Here is an 18310-nt window from a genome sequence, read left to right on the forward strand (position 1 = left end):
TCTAACTGGGTACAGAGCAACTAACAGAATGAAGGACTTTTGACTCCCAGTCCATTTTCCACTTGTCTCTACTATACCATTCTTTCTCTCAAATGATAACTTGTCTAAGTTTATATCTACATAGTAAATTAGCACAGAACCAGGACTAAATCTCAGATCTTCAGGTTATTAATCTTTTTTTACTTTGTTTTTTTTTTAACCTTTTGTTACCTTCTTTTAAACTAGGCACTATTCCTCTCTTGCTTCCCTTATTTTGTTTCCATAACTTAAATTTACAAGTGCATTCCACCCCTGATGAAAATGGTATTCCAAGAGAAAGGATCATAACTCTAGGATTTCAGAGACTAAAAGGGAATTTGGAGGGCATTAAGAAATATTATTTGAAATGGTAGAATGACTAGACATAAAATATTGATGTTAGTGGAAAGATACCACTTTAAAAATTATTTCTAATGAAGCATTTCAAGAATATAGCCTTGTTCCTGTTTTACTCAACATTAAAAACAAACAAATAAAAAACCTTGTTTTGTCTTCACATTCAAAAAAGAAAAAGAAAAAAGAAATGTTCCTTGAAATTGAAATCAGTTTGAAGTGGAAAAGGAACCCATACTGGACTGATTGTGGAAAGCCTTAAACTTAGGGTCACTTTGGGATATACCCATCTCTATGCTAGGACAACATCCCGATAACTAGTAATCAGGGTACCCATCCAGTGGTCTTGGTGGCTCTGAAACATTCAGGTTGGAGGGGATATATTCAGAAATAAATATGGCCTAAAAGGTATCAGTAAAACAAAAGATCTAATTAAAATGACTGTTCAATACTGAAATATTTTTTAAAGGACTTTAAAAGAATAGAGAGAATGATGGACAAAAGGAGAGATTATCCATATTCTATCAGTTCTGCTGTTAACTAGTGTGGCCAATGCTATATCATTTAATATTTCAAAGCTTCAAATTGTTCATTTGTCAAGTGGAGAAATTAACACCTGTTCTGTTTAATTCATTTCTGTGCCACTTCAATGAACCATCAATCTGAATATAACAATCATCCATAATCTCTTGTTCTGGATGACTCATGTAAATCTTAGGCAAGATGTTCATCTACTGTGTTTGGCCTTCTTTCACATCTCTTTACACTGAGTGTACATAATGAAGTGTATAGGTTATCCATTAGTTATCCTTCCCTCTTTCCATATGACTGGCCAAACATGTTTTCTGGTTCTAATCTCTTTCATTACATTTTTTTTAAAATATATTTTATTTGATCATTTCCAAGCATTATTCGTTAAAGACATAGATCATTTTCTTTTCCTCCCCCCCACCCCCCATAGCCGACGCGTAAGTCCACTGGGCATTAGATGTTTTCTTGATTTGAACCCATTGCTTTGTTGATAGTATTTGCATTAGAGTGTTCATTTAAAGTCTATCCTCTGTCATGTCCCCTCAACCTCTGTATTCAGGCAGTTGCTTTTTCTCGGTGTTTCCACTCCCATAGTTTATCCTTTGCTTATGAATGGTGTTTTTTTTTTCTCCTGGATCCCTGAAAGTTGTTCAGGGACATTACACCGCCCCTAATGGAGAAGTCCATTACGTTCGATTATACCACAGTGTATTAGTCTCTGTGTACAATGTTCTCCTGGTTCTGCTCCTCTCGCTCTGCATCACTTCCTGGAGGTTGTTCCAGTCTCCATGGAAATTCTCCACTTTATTATTCCTTTGAGCACAATAGTATTCCATCACCAACATATACCACAGTTTGTTCAGCCATTCCCCAATTGATGGGCATCCCCTCGTTTTCCAGTTTTGGGCCACCACAAAGAGCGCAGCTATGAATATTTTTGTACAAGTCTTTGTGTCCATTATCTCTTTGGGGTACAGACCCAGCAGTGCTATGGCTGGGTCAAAGGGTAGATATTCTTTTGTCGCCCTTTGGGCATAGTTCCAAATTGCCCTCCAGAATGGTTGGATCAGTTCACAACTCCACCAGCAATGAATTAATGTCCCTACTTTGCCACATCCCCTCCAGCATTCATTACTTTCCTTTGCTGTTATGTTAGCCAATCTGCTAGGTGTGAGGTGATACCTCAGAGTTGTTTTGATTTGCATCTCTCTGATTATAAGAGATGTAGAACACTTCTTCATGTGCTTGTTAATAGTTTTGATTTCTTTATCTGAGAACTGCCTATCCATTTCCCTTGCCCATTTATCAATTGGAGAATGGCTTGATTTTTTGTACAATTGATTTAGCTCATTATAAATATGAGTAATTAAACCTTTGTCAGAGGTTTCTATGAAGATTTTTTCCCAATTTGTTGTTTCCCTTCTGATTTTAGTTATATTGGTTTTGTTTGTACAAAAGCTTTTTAGTTTGATGTAGTCAAAATTATTTATTTTACATTTTGTGATTCTTTCTATATCTTGCTTGGTTTTAAAGCCTTTCCCCTCCCAAAGGTCTGACATGTATACTATTCTGTGTTTACCCAATTTACTTATGGTTTCCTTCTTTATGTTTAAGTCACTCACCCATTTTGAATTTATCTTGGTGTAGGGTGTGAGGTGTTGATCTATTCCTAGTCTCTCCCACACTGTCTTCCAATTTTCCCAGCAGTTTTTATCGAATAGTGGATTTTTGTCCCAAAAGTTGGGATCTTTGGGTTTATCGTATACTGTCTTGCTGAGGTCGTTTTCCCCCAGTCTATTCCACTGATCTTCCTTTCTGTTTCTTAGCCAGTACCAAATTGTTTTGATGACTGCTGCTTTGTAATATAGTTTTAGGTCAGGGACTGCAAGGCCCCCATCATATGTGTTTTTTTTCATTAATTCCCTGGATATCCTTGATCTTTTGTTCTTCCAAATGAACTTTGTTATGGTTTTTTCTAAATCAGTGAAGAAGTATTTTGGTAGTTCAATGGGTATGGCACTAAATAGATAAATAAGTTTGGGTAGGATGGTCATTTTTATTATATTGGCTCGTCCTATCCATGAGCAGTTAATGTTTTTCCAATTGTTCAAGTCTAGTTTTAGTTGTGTGGCGAGTGTTTTGTAGTTGTGTTCATATAGTTCCTGTGTTTGTCTTGGGAGATAGATTCCTAGGTATTTTATTTTGTCTAAGGTGATTTTGAATGGGATTTCTCTTTCTAGTTCTTGCTGCTGAGCTGTGTAGGAGATATATAGAAAAGCTGATGATTTATGTGGGTTTATTTTGTATCCTGCAACTTTGCTAAAGTTGTTGATTATTTCAATTAGCTTTTTGGTTGAATCTCTAGGATTCTTTAAGTAGACCATCATGTCATCCGCAAAGAGTGATAACTTGGTCTCCTCCTTGCCTATTCTGATACCTTCAATTTCTTTATCTTCTCTAATTGCTACTGCTAGTGTTTCTAGTACAATGTCAAATAGTAGAGGTGATAATGGGCATCCTTGTTTCACTCCTGATCTTATTGGGAATGCATCTAGTTTATCCCCATTGCAGATGATATTAGCTGTTGGTTTTAGATATATACTGTTTATTATTTTTAGGAATGACCCTTCTATTCCTATGCTTTCTAGTGTTTTTAATAGGAATGGGTGTTGTATTTTATCAAAGGCTTTTTCTGCATCTATTGAGATAATCATGTGGTTCTTGCTAGTTTGCTTGTTGATGTGGTCAATTATGTGGATGGTTTTCCTAATGTTGAACCAGCCCTGCATCCCTGGTATGAATCCTACTTGATCATGGTGAATGATCCTTCTGATCACTTGCTGGAGTCTTTTTGCTAGTATCCTATTTAAAATTTTTGCATCTATATTCATTAGGGAGATTGGTCTATAGTTTTCTTTCTCTGTTTTTGACCTGCCTGGTTTTGGAATCAGTACCATGTTTGTGTCGTAAAAGGAGTTTGGTAGAACTCCCTCTTTGCTTATTATGTCAAATAGTTTGTATAGTATTGGGGTCAACTGTTCTCTGAATGTTTGATAGAATTCACAGGTGAATCCATCAGGCCCTGGGGATTTTTTCTTAGGAAGTTCTTTGATGGCTTGATGGATTTCAATTTCTGATATGGGATTATTTAAGAATTCTATTTCCTTTTCTGTTAGTCTAGGCAGTTTGTATTTTTGTATATATTCATCCATTTCTCCTAAATTGGTGTATTTATTGCCATATAATTGGGCAAAGTAATTTCTAATGATTGCCTTAATTTCCTCCTCATTGGAGGTGCTGTCCCCCTTTTCATCTTTAATGCTGTGAATTTGCTTTTCTTCCTTCCTTTTTTTAATTAGATTGACCAGTACTTTGTCTATTTTGTTTGTTTTTTCAAAGTACCAGCTTCTTGTCTTATTTATTAAATCAATAGTTCTATCACTTTCGATTTTATTAATTTCTCCCTTAATTTTTAGGATTTCTAATTTGGTTTTCTGCTGGGGGTTTTTAATTTGATCGCTTTTGAGTTTTTTCAATTGCATTTCCAATTGATTGATCTCTGCTCTCCCTTGTTTGTTAATATGAGCTTTCAGGGATATGAATTTGCCTCTGATTACCGCTTTGGCTGCATCCCAAAAGGTTTGAAAGGATGTTTCGCCATTGTCATTTTCCTTGATGAAATTATTAATTGTTTCTATGATTTCTTCTTTAGCTAAACGGTTTTGGAGTATCATATTGTTTAATTTCCAATTGGTTTTAGATTTGGTTTTCCATGTACCATTACTAATCATTATTTTTATTGCCTTGTGATCTGAGAAGGCTGCATTCATTATTTCTGCTTTTTTGCATTTGTGTGCTATGTTTCTGTGACCTAATGTATGGTCAATTTTTGTGAATGTGCCATGTGGTGCTGAGAAGAAGGTGTATTCCTTTTTATCCCTATTTATTTTTCTCCATATGTCTATTAATTCTAATTTTTCTAAGATTTCATTCACTTCTTTTACCTCTTTCTTATTTATTTTTTGATTTGATTTATCTAAATTTGATAATGGTTGGTTTAAGTCTCCCACTAGTATGGTTTTATTGTCTATTTCTTCCTTCAATTCTCCTAGTTTCTCCATTAGAAATTTGGGTGCTATATTATTTGGTGCATACATGTTGATTAATGATATTTCCTCATTGTCTAGAGTCCCTTTTAACAAAATATAATTACCTTCCCTATCCCTTTTGATCAGGTCTATTTTTGCATTGGCTTTATCAGATATCATGATTACCACTCCTGCCTTCTTTCTATCAGTTGAGGCCCAGAAGGTCTTACTCCATCCTTTAATTCTGACCTTGTGGGTGTCAACCCGCCTCATGTGTGTTTCTTGAAGACAACATATGGTAGGGTTTTGGATTCTAATCCATTCTGCTATTCGTCTACGTTTTATGGGTGAGTTCATCCCATTCACGTTCAAAGTTATGATTGTCATTTGTGGACTCCCTGGCATTTTGATTGCCTTCCCTAATTCTAACCTTTTCTTCTTCGGCTCTACCTTTTAGTCCAGTGATTTACTTTGAATCAGTCCCCCTTGTCCCCTCCCTTGATGTTTCCCTTTTTAGTCCCTCCCTTTTTGTTCCCTCCCCCTCCCCCCTCTCTTTCCCTCCCTTTTTGTTCTCCCTCTCCCCCTCCCCCCCTTGGTTTTCCCTTCTCCTTACCCTTGTTGGGTAAGATAGAATTCAAGATCCCAATGGATCTGGATGTTTTTCCCTCTCAGAGTTGATTTCCCTGAGATTGAGGTTTAAGTAACCCCCCCCCCTCTCTTCCTCTCCTTCTTATAGGAGTTTTCTTCCCCTCCCCTTCCCCTGTGAATCTTTGTGTGAGAACCATTATTCTATTTGGTCTTTCTTTACCCCCTATTTATACATTACATTTTCCCCACATATTAGTATACATAGGTTGATATAAATGTAGTCCTTATAGAAGAGAGTTTGAGTAAAAGAAGATAACATTTTTCCCCTTTCCTTAATATTTACCTTTTCAGGTATTCCTTGCTCTTTGATTTTCGGTATCAAACTTTCCACAGAGCTCTGGTCTTTTCTTTGCAAAAAGTTGGAAGTCTTCTATTTTGTTGAATGCCCATACTTTCCCTTGGAAGTATATAGTCAGTTTTGCTGGGTAGCTGATTCTTGGTTGGAGACCCAGCTCTCTGGCCTTTCTGAAGATCATGTTCCATGCCTTACGATCATTCAGAGTAGAACTTGCAAGGTCTTGGGTGACCCTGATTGGCATTCCTTTATATCTAAATTGTCTTTTTCTGGCTTCCTGTAGGATTTTTTCTTTTGTTTGATAGCTTTGGAATTTGGCAATTACATTCCTGGGGGTTGTCTTTTGGGGGTTTAGTGTAGAAGGTGTTCTGTGAGCTCTGTCAGTGGATGTATTGCCCCCTTGTTCTAGAATCTCTGGGCAATTTTCTTTGATTATATCTTGTATCACCATGTCCAGTTTGGTGTTTATTTCTGGCTTATCTGGGAGTCCAATTATTCTTAAATTATCCCTTCTCCCCCTATTTTCCAGATCTATCACCTTGTCGGTGAGATATTTTATGTTCTCTTCTAATTTCTTGGTATTTTGGCTTTGCTTTATTGATTCTTGCTCTTTTACACGATCATTGTCTTCCAGCTGCCTGATTCTGGCCTTTAAAGCCTGGTTTTCTTTTACAGTTTGGTCAAACTGGTTTTGTAGATGCGTGAATTTCTTTTGCATTATTTCCAACTTTTCCTCCCAGAAGGCTTCCATCTTTTTGGTCATTTCTGATTCAAATTCTTCATAGGTTTGTGGAGAGTTTCCATTTCCTTTGGAAGGTTTTGGAGCATTTTCTTTTATATTATCTTCTGTCTGCTCTGTATATTGTATTTTGGCTCCATAGAATGTGTCCAAAGTCGCCCCTTTCTTCTTATTTTTCTTGGTATTTTGGGGCTTCTGTGGTTCTGTGGAGTTTGCCATTTCTGAATGTGGAGGATTAGTTTTTCTTGTCTCTTTCTGGTGTTCAGGGGCTTTAGTCCTGGGCAGATAGTTCTATGAGCTTTCCCTGGGTTAAACTGAATATGCCTCACTGGAACTGGAATGGAAGGGTCGGACCACGAGGCCACACTCTCCCCCTGGCTCGATTTCCGGAAGTTGCCTTCAGAATCGCTGGCCGTGAGGCTGTTTCGTCGGCCTGCGGGGGGATGGGCTGCCGCTTCCCCAAGCTCCGAGAGCACAGACTTTCACTGAGACTTGGATAGCAGGATCCAGCCCGTGAGGCTGTCTTGCCTGTCCTGAGGGTTGCTGTTGTTTTGACCAGCTCTTTGCAGCGGAGGCCCCAGGCAGTAACTTTCACCCGGACTGGGACTTGGGTAGAAGACCCTGAGGGTTGTTGTTCCTCAGACCCTGCTCTCTGAGCCCGGCGCGGCTGCCGCTTCCGGGAGCCTTGGACTCCGCGCTCCTACCCCTGAGGTCCGAGGGATCTCGGGTTCTGGCTTTTAAGGGGAGCCGTACCTTTTGAACCGGGTCCAGGTCCAGGAGGAGGGTTCCCAGGGTCTGTGCTGTTGATCGTTTTGAATTTCGGCGCCTTAGGAGCTTCTAGTTTGAGATCGGTCGGGAAGGGTTTTCCGGAGATCTGAACTTCAGCTTTCTCTAAGCCGCCATCTTAACCGGAAGTCATTACATTTTTTTACATAGCTTCTCTTGCATAATTCTTGATTGATAATGTATGGTAGCCTATTTGCACACAATATGATCTTCTCCATTGTTCACTGGATCATTCTAACTTAATGTTTTGGCAATTATTCCATAAACAAATGGATGGATGGAAAAATGTTTTTATTAAATGTTTACTACATGCCAAGTATAGTGTCAAGTGCTTTGGATACAAATAAAAGCAAGACAGCTTTGTCTTCAAGGAGTTTACATCTGAATTGGAGAGATGGCATATGTAGGGGAAGAGTATCCAGGGAAGGGAGCCATGTTTTGGGATCAATATCAATATCACAAAAACATTGTGAAACTATAAGGTAAATCTTTGATGTGCCCTTTCCAGAGGTAATTCTGAACGGAGAGGAAGTTAAGTGTGAACAAGTAGAGAAGAAAACGGTTGGGAAGATGAGGACTTCAAGGCCCTAGGATGTGCAGAACTGAGTGGCTTAGATCCTTCCAAGCATAATGGATCAGTTTAGAGGGTCAAGCAACAACAGAAGGAAGAGTGTCATGATGAAAACGTACCCATGATCTTGCAGAATAGCCAGAAGAACATTGCTGATAAAAAGATAGTCCTTTGTCTCAGAGAAGGTGGAGTCATTAAATGTACTGAACAATTTCCTTAAAGCAATCTAACCTGCTCTCTACCTAATTGATTTTGTACTTTGCTCATTGCCATACTCTATCTAAGATATATGCATTCATGGGTTTTCTATCCAAAATGTATATCCTAGTTTGGACAAGGATTCTTCATCCACTTGGTTTTTCCCACATGGATAGTTAGGTCAAACTCTTTTGACTATGGATTTCATTTAAGAGGCTTTGCAATGTTCTGTTGCCTCTTAAAATGAGCATAATAATATTCTCAGAAAGGAATATTTTGGTGGCAGCTGGGTGGCTAAGTGGATTGAGAGCCAGACTTAGAGATGGGAGGTCCTAGGTTCAAATCTGCCCTCAGACACTTCCCAGCTGTGTGACCCTGGGCAAGTCACTTGACCCCCATTGCCTAGCCCTTACCACTCTTCTGCCTTGGAGCCAATGCACAGTATTGATTCCAAAACTGAAGGTAAGGGTTAAAAAAAAAAAGGAATATTTCAAGTACTCAGACACTATTGGGAATCTTCCTTTGATTTGATCTCTGTGCTGAACATACTCCATGATAATGGCAATCACCTTTAGTGAGCACACATTCTCTTTTGGGAGACTCACCTAGTATTAGTAACAAGAACGTCATAGAACTATATTATTTCTCTTACATTTTCCAGAAACCTTATGTAATTTTGATTTATGTGTATAAGACATTGTTGGAGGAAAGCCTTTAACATGACTTTTCACCATATTGAATAAAATGAAATTTAAATAGTCAAAATTCAGTATGATTTTGTATTTTCTTAGAGGCAGCTGGTGGTGCAATGAATTGTACACTGGGACCAGAGTCAAAATAGACCTAAGATGAAATTCAGCCTCAGATACTTGCTAGCAGTGTGACCTTGGTCAAGTCACTTATGATCAAATAACTTTTATTTATCCTAAAATGGCACCCTTTTATTTATAATATTTATTTATCATAAAATAGCACTCACCTCTCAGGATTTTAACCAGGGTCAAATGAGATATTAGTTGTCAGAAACACTTAGGGCAATGTCTGGTATAAGGAGACAAATGCTTATTCCCTGCTTCCCCTTTTTTCTTTTTTTTTTTTAATATCCTACCTTCCATCTTGGAATCAATACTGTGTATTGGCTCCAAGGCAGAAGAGTGGTAAGGGCTAGGCAATGGGGGTCAAGTGACTTGCCCAGGGTCACACAGCTGGGAAGTGTCTGAGGCCAGGTTTGAACCTAGGAACTCCCATCTCTAAGCCTGGCTCTCAATCCACTGAGCTATCCAGCTGCTCCCTTCCCTTTTCTCTTAATCTTTCAGTCAATTATGTAACTAAATATTGCTGTACTATATCATTTATGAAAGTTTCCCTGTGCCTTTCTTATGCCTTCATCCAGAATATTCTGAGTATATACATATATATAATATAGTAAACTATAATAATATATAATGGAATATTATTAATAATTATATTTCATATAATATTTAATAGAAAAATGAGTTGGCTTATTAGTGATGTGCTCTAGGTCTCATTTTAGGGCTATAATAATTTCTGTAATATCCCCTGCAATCTTTTCACCCTTTATCTTCTTTTAGCTACCTTGAGAATTCATCCCTCAATGCCTTCAGAAACTGGAATGGGAGGCCTAGAGTACTTGCACTTTACCATTTCTTCTTCATCTAACACCTCTGGTCACTGGATCAGGGGAAGAAACAAAAATGATGTTAGAGTCCAGATATAGTAGCCTCACTATCATTTATGGTTAAAAGTACTTGTTACAAAAATCTTTACAGAGATTTTCCATTTTTCTGTATAAGGGCCAGCCTAGATTGAGAAAATCAATCAAATTGCTCCACTCCATTTCAAGTAAGTGATACCTTAATGAGATGAAAATGTCTCAATTGATTAATCAAAGACTCTAGTCTAAGTGCAGAAAAACTCTTTGATCAATAGAAGTGACACTGCCCAGGAAATTTGTTTGTATTGTCTGAAGAACCTTGGTCACCTCTTGAACATTACCTATAAAATATCTTTCTATTTTTGGTCGGAACTAATAAGCATGTATTTAGTACCAAACACCATCGTAAAATGCTTTTTCACAAATATCTCAGGCGATCCTCATAACAACCTTGAGATTGGACATGCTATCATTATTCTCATTTTATAGTTGAGGAAACTGAGACAGACAGAGGTTCACTGACTTGCCTAGAGTCACACAGCTAATAAATGTTTGAACTCAGGTCTTCTTTACTCCAGACTCATCATCCTAACCATTGGTGAGATAGTTAAACAAGTGGAAAGAAAAGAATGTTCAAGCTTAACCTCTGAGAAGAAATAGATTTGAGAGGAGGAAGGAATAGAGCCCCATGCCTTGCCTGGAGGAGGACATCATAAAATTTGGAGGTCCAGTGGACTTCCCATCTTGCCAACAGCATCCTAGCACTCACAGGCAACAGTGGATGGATGAATCAGATGTTCAGAACAGACAGGATACAATGTGGGAAGACAGATTCATAGCTTCATAAAAGCCCAGCAGAAAAAATGGCACCATACCTAAAGAGTTAATTCATGAGTACTTCCCAAAGGGGAAAAAACTGTAACCAGAAGCTATAAGGTACCTTTCTGCCACATGTGCTGTTTAAGGTTGAGCCCACTTTTCTCCAGACTCAAACATACTTGTGGGGCCATGAACCACAGCCTTCTGGGAAAGTGTTTTATGCCAACTCGACTTTCTAGACTACCTCAGAAATTTCCCCTTTCTAAAAACAAATAGAGTCTTGCTGACTAAATGATATCAGCTGATATCTATGATATCTATTTGTTTTTATGCCTCCCATAGCAGTCTTCAGGGCTCTTGTTAGGTTTTCTTTAAATTTATTTTCCTGGAAATTGATCACAACCTTCCACCATCATGTGAAGATGCTACAGATGAGTTCCTACTCATTCCTACTCCTAACAGCTCTTTATTCGATGAGGAGATAAAATAATTGCTTAGAAAGCTTAATTCACAAGATTAGTATGGTAAAATGATAGTGTATCTATGAAAGCGTTTTGAAAACTACAAATTGCTCTCTGAATTTGAGATATTATTATTTTTGTTATTCTTACAGTAAAGTCCTACTCTGATTCCTCATCATTATGTGGGGGTGATGCGATGATGAGTCACTAAGAGAGACAGCCTCGACAAAGGAGGTGATTATACTGCTCTATGCTGCTCTGATTAGAACATGTCTAAATTACTGTATTTGGTTCTGGGTACTACATTTTCAGATGGATTTTGTCATTCTATAACATGTTCAGACAAGATCTCAAAGAGTAAGAAGATTATAGTACATGTCAGGTCAAAAAAAGTTGAAGGAACTGGAAATGTTTAGCCAAAAGAAGAGAAGACTTGGAGGTGGGGATAGCTGATAGCTGTCCTTAAGCATCTAACAGTTAACCTTGTGGAAGAAGCATTAGACCTATTCTTCTAGATTGTAAAAGGCCAAGAGAGTCTAGGAGAAATGGGTGAAAGTTGCCCAGAGGAAGATTTCAGCTAGATGTAAGCAGGAATCTACTGGCAAATGTTTAACAACCAGCCCTCTTGGGAGAAAATGTACATAGGACACACCATTAAGTTTAATCTGCATTATTAACGTTTTCTTTCTCACTTTCTTAAGTCTAGACAATCAAGAAAATAATAAAATAAGGTGTGAATTATAGTGTTTTCTGATTTCTGCAGTGTAAATGTTCCCAGTGAAAATTTAATTGTCTTTTGTGAGCCAAGGGGGTTCTAGCACATCCTGGAAGATGAGTACTTTATATCTAATTTTCTAAAATTTAGAGACTTTCCGCATTGGAATGGGCTATCACATGATATAGTGAAATCCTCTGCATTTGGGTTCTTTAAGTAGAAACTACCTGATTATGACCACTGTGGGGGATTTTGAAGAAGAGATCCTTAACACCAGTTTGGACTAGATATCCTCTGAAGTATCTTCCAGATCTTAGATTCTACACTACTTTTACCTTCAGGTTTTAAAGACCATGTCAATGGATCTCAAGGTCTGGAAGTTTCTAGGTAGCTGAAAAGGTTTTGTGAAACCTTTGGTACCTGGGTGATGGGAGGCTGGCCCTGGCTCTGCTTACCTAAGTTCATAGAGGGCCTTCACTGGAAGATTGACCCCCAGATGAGGAAATAGTAAAACCAGAGCAACTCAAGATACCTTTTAGTAGAGCAAAGAGATGTTGTGATCTATATTGAAGGAAAATATATCTGTAGTAATGAAATCTTTTCAAGTATCTAATTAGTGTTATTTGTCCTATATTAAGTTGTTATGATGTGCGACACCATCAAGATTTTACACATTTAACTCTACAGTTTGTCCAACTTTAGAAAATGGCTTGAATAAAATGAATTTAACTCATGTGCTTACTTTAGTCATGTGACCCTGGGCAAGTCAATTAACCTCGTTTGCCTCAGTCTCCTCAACTGTAAAATGAGCTGGACAAAGAAATGGCAAACCACTCTAGTACCTGCAAGAAAACCCTAAATGGAGTCAGGAAGAGTAGGACACAACTAAAATGCCTCAACAAAGACAACAAAAACCAGCTGATGTTCTGCCTAATTTTGTACTTGAATATATCCCCAGAAATATACGCTTATAGGATCATAGAAACAATATGGAGACTGATGGAATCTAGAAGTCAGTCTACAAGAGTTTATTAAGTGCTACTAAATGCCAGGTGCTGTGATAAGCTGCCTTAGCAAGTAAACACTTCATCTCTTTGCCAAGTAGAGAGATATGGAAGCCCAGGGCAACACTAGTTTAGAGTATCAGTTAATAAATCACTTGTGAAATCTTGCAGAAGATGCTGCTGAAAAATTATGTGTAGTACTCAAATGGATCTGTGATCTCATCCATTTGGATGCTCCTTCCAATGGTAAAGATGACAATGCAGCTACTCCTGCCCATCTGATGTAACTTTTGCCCATACCCTCCTCTTAGTTCACCCCAGGAAGTTCACCCAACCTACAAAGGTCTCCTTCCTTTTCTTCTGCATTTCAGGAATCCCAGGGGAGCATTTAGGCTATCATTTCATATCCTTGCCACTTGACTAGCCCATTTTCTCTTCCTATTTACATATTTCTCTAATGAAATCTTTTACCTTTGTCTTATTTGAAGTTCCTGGTAAATTAAATGGCACAATCTGCCTTTCTACTGCACTTTATGTGATACTCATTTTCAAATTTTTTGAAATATTACACATAATGAAATTCAAAATTGAAAAATGAAATAATTAAATGCCTTAAAATTACAAGAAGCTGTAGATTAAAAGTAATTATGAAAAGTGTGGAAAGAGACAAACCTAAGCCAAATAATCCCCAAAGTATTTAAGGATACAACTGCAATGACCAAAACAAACAAACAAACAAACCAAAAAAAAGAGGAAAACGTAAAAGATCTTCCTAGACTTTTACAATAAACTCTTCTCAATAGCAGTGTTGCCCCTACATTTGACCTTGAAAACTATAATCTCCCTTATGCTGTATAGGAAAAATAGAAATATTACTAAAGGGAAAAAAAAACAGTAAGCAGCAAGACCAGAACAAATATATATATATATATATATATATATATATATATATATATATATATATATAAGCTGCTGGTGATGATGCTGTGGTGACCTCATCATTATCATTGTCATCATCATCATAGCTAGCTTTTATATACAGTTACCACTACATGCCAGGTGCTGTGATCAATGCTTTACAAGTATTATTTTATTTGATCTTCACAACACCTCTGGGAAATAAGAGCAATTATTATCCCCATTTTATAGGTAAGTAAACTGAGGCACAAAGTATTGTGATGGAGGAATTGGGCATAGGCCAAAGAAATGATATGCAAAGCAGGAAGAGCTCAAGAACACATGGAACTCAGTTCATTGAGGGAGATGAGAGAGAGAGAATTCCATGGAAGTTTGAAGAAGGGACAGTTGGACCCCCCCAGCTGGCTGGACTTCACTTCTGCTTGAAGGTGGTTTGAAGACAGACCACTTCATCTTCTCTCTGGCCATTACCTTTCTACTTCTATTTTGAGCTGAAGAAATAGATAGTCTTGCCCAGAAAAGACCTTGGCAGGGTTATTGCCATCTTCCCTCAGGGGAAGAAATTTCATTTCCTTTTTTAAAGAGAATTACTTCATAGCCTTCAACAATTGATACAATTTAGAAATAGGGAAACCCTATCCCGCCTTCCCAGTCTTCTCCTTATCCCCCCACCCCCAAGAATAAATAGATCTTTTAACTAAAGAAATTGGTTTGAAGGGTTTTGTAATTAGAGGGAGGAACAGACTTACCATCTGTGAGAAATTCTCCTTTAGGTTACTTAGTGAGGAAGAACAGGAAGTAAAGGAGGGACTCAGAAATCAGCTTCTTTCCTTCAATTACTTCCTGGAGTAACATCTTTTGATTCCCCTCATCATCTTTCTCAAACTCCTCTCTCAAATACAATTCTAATTCAGTATTAAGTGACATGCCCAAAGTCACATGAGAAGTAAGTATCTGAAGCTGAATTTGAACTTCAGGTCTTTTAAACTCCAAGACCATGCTCTGGCCACTCTGGCCACTTTGCTGCTTCACTTTTAAGGAAAGTAAGACTGATACTCATTAAAACTAAAACAGTAGGGGATGCTAAATCTTTGCTAAGAAGTCACATATACTAGCTGTTTTTATCAGTAAAATATTCAAAAATATTAAAAATGACTGATACCTATGCCTATTTTTCATCGCTAAAAAATTCTTCATAAGAATATATGTATGCTAAGGGTTATCTTTAATGAAAATATAAAAGAAGAACAGACTGACTTTTGAAACTGATATTCTTCAGTGGACCATTACAATAAAAGAAGTGAATAATTATACTTTGCTTACTGTTTGGTGACTAAAAAATATTTTGATTTGGTAGAGTACGATGTTACAGTAAAGAGTAGTGAAGTGGATAGAGCAATGAGCCTGGAGTTAGGAAGACTTCAGTTCAAATTTGGCAGCAGACACTAGATGTGTGACACTTGGGGAAGTCAGTTTCCTCAATTATAAAATGGGAATAATAAGAGTATCTACTTCCCAGGGTTGTGAGAATCAAGTGAGATAATAATTGCATAGCACTTAGCATAGTACTGAGAACATGCTCCTCCCCCCTCTCCATATGTATATATACATATATATCTGCCAGCTATGATTACTAAAGACTCTAATCAAATGACATCCTCTCATGTATATGTCAAATAATGAAATATTGACTAAAAAAGGACACCAATGAGTTTGTTTAAAAAACCCTCTGATTAGATCAAGATAATCATAACTAGGGCAATGTATGACCAAGAGCCATGCCTACCATTTTCCTAATGGATACTGAGAGCAAGATGGTAAAGTCTGCCCCAGGTTTCTTTTTAAGGATTGTATATTAAATCTCATTACAAATCTCTTTTCCTAAAGAGGACTGTATTAAATCTCAGAACATTATAGAATCCTAAATGAAACCTAGAATTACTTAAAAATTTCAACCTAACTATTGTTATGAGGAAGAGATAAGTTTAGTAAGAAAATGAAGGTTTGCAGAGGACAGATGCATGAGACCTGCAGAGAAAGATTCTGGAATTCTGGAAGGAAGCTGGAATTGAGGGGCAGTTAGTGCTCTCTCTGGATATAACGTGGGGAAGAGTGGCTGCCTGTCCTGAGGTTCCTGATTCTATCCTGCTTCCTAGCCTGCTTACTGTTCTTCTTGTTATCCTGTTTCTGCGTTTCCTTGGGAGAAGAACCCTGTGATCCTGACATTAGCCTGAACCAGCTATCTGCACTGCCAGTAAGCCAAAGTCTGAGTCCATTTGGACCTGGGACATACCGTGGGGTCCTTGCCAAAGCTGTCACAGACCAGCCCCTCTAGTAATAACCAGGAGAGGGATTTAGTGCCGGGTATCTAGAACAGAGACTGGGTTTATAGATTAGAGAGGACAGGGTGATAAGTGTAGACTATTAAATCTCTGAAGACCCTCTGTGAGGAGGTTTAGATCTGGGTTTTGTAGCTAGTGAATTAGTGGCAGGGATTCCCTTTACCCTTCAAACCTCTCTCTCTGGAAATAAACTACACCTTCAATTTACTATATCCAGCTTTATGACTGAGTAAATCTGTGTACTGGTCCCAGATCAGCCCCTGGTCTGGTCAGGGATTATGGTTAGACCCTTGAATCCACAGTGTGGAAACCCTGATACTGGCCCAAAATAATCCATTGATATCTGATCCTATCTCCCCAAACCCCCTAACACACTATCCACATAGGGAAAAAAAGTGAATGAAGACTGCCTATCATCCAGATAATGGTGCCTATTTAGATGGATCACCTGCAGAGTTTTCTAGCAATGCATATATCTTAGACATTACAAATAGAGAGTGATTTGGACCAATAATTAAAGAGCAGGAGGGCTGTGAACTGGATTGTTTGGGGGAAGTTGTTGAGTGCTTTTAATGATTACAAGTTTCTCCCTAAAAGCAACACTGCTCTTTTATTTTAACACAAATATTCTTTTGGAGATGCTATATGCTTACAAATTCTATAGTACCCTTGAATAAATAAAGTTGATCACCATCTAAAGGGCAGTAGAGAAATGCACAGTGAATGGAAATCGCTGCAGCATAATACAATTGAAAACTGGCACTACAGAAGCATACAAAGAAAAGAGAAGTCTCATCAGAAGAGGCAAACCAATCATTTAACAAAAGCATAGGAGAGCAGGTTAAGTGGCTGGCATTCTGACTTCAGTTAGCACAAAATGTCAAAAGAACTAGAGGAATGTCAACAGAATGGTATTTGGACCCACTGTGAAGGATTTAGAAGAGGACACTAAATGTTGTGTAGTATGAAGAAAGCATAGAAAGGTCTGTGATCTGTATTCTTAGAGGGAGTTACCTGCTTTGTTGAAATGACAAGTCCTTTGAAATATTGAAGAATCATAGATTTAAAACTATTATGGCCCTTATACATTGAACAGTGTCTTGGAGCCAGATCATTTAGGAAGAATTGATTGTTAAATTTTTATCATGACCAATTACAACTCAGAAATTGGCAAACACTACAAATCAGAACTTGATTTATTGGAGTTTTTTTGATTGACAAGGCTTTAAAAAAATCAATGAAGAAAATGTTAATGTGATTAAAATTCGTGGCAAGATTTTGTGGGAAGATCTGGTTGTTAAATATTTACCAATACACTCATGGCCACAGAGATAATCTTTCATCATTATATGGAATATTATATATTATATATACATATTTATAATTATATATATATAAATTTTCATTTTATATATCAGAAAGCCTAAGTCCCTAAAAGTTGAGCAACTTGCCCTTGTTCACATAGCTAAGTTGAGACTTTATTCCAAGTCTACTGAATCTATGTCCAATTGCCCATTCTATGACATTATTTAATGCAGTTGCAGGACTCTTGTCACATTGGCTATACACAAATGTAGGTCTCAGTCCTAGGTGATCGTTTCAGAATAAGGAGGAGAAATAACTAACACATACTAGTTCTTGAGGTTGTAAGGGAGCAGGGAACCTTGGGCACAATTCCAAGGCAAAAAAAAGTGTTTGTAATTGCTCACAGAATAGAGAATGGGCTGAGGAACTATTAAGCACACCATCCCTTAGTACCATGGAGGAACTAAAAACTTGTAGAATCCCAGAGTTAGCGCTACAGGCAGCTACACAAAGTACCTGAAACATGGAATAGTATATGCTCACTTTCACCACAGAAACAGGGATCAATTTTTTAAAATTTAAGTGTTTTAAATTAAAAGAAAAAAAGGCTTGAAAACGAGCAAGCAACAACAAAGAAACTCAAGAAAATTATTTTGGTGAAAGGGAAGACAAAAACACAAACTCAGAAGAACACAACAAAGTCAACAGTTCTGCATCCAAAGCCTCCTAGAAAAATATGAATTACTGTCAAGCCAAAAAAAAGAAGTACTTGAGAAGTTCAAAAAGGACTTTAAAAAAATAAGAGAGGTAGGAGAAAAGTTGGGTAAAGAAATGAGAATGAGA

Source organism: Monodelphis domestica, chromosome 3 (genome assembly GCF_027887165.1).
Source record: "Monodelphis domestica isolate mMonDom1 chromosome 3, mMonDom1.pri, whole genome shotgun sequence".
NCBI lineage: Eukaryota > Metazoa > Chordata > Mammalia > Didelphimorphia > Didelphidae > Monodelphis > Monodelphis domestica.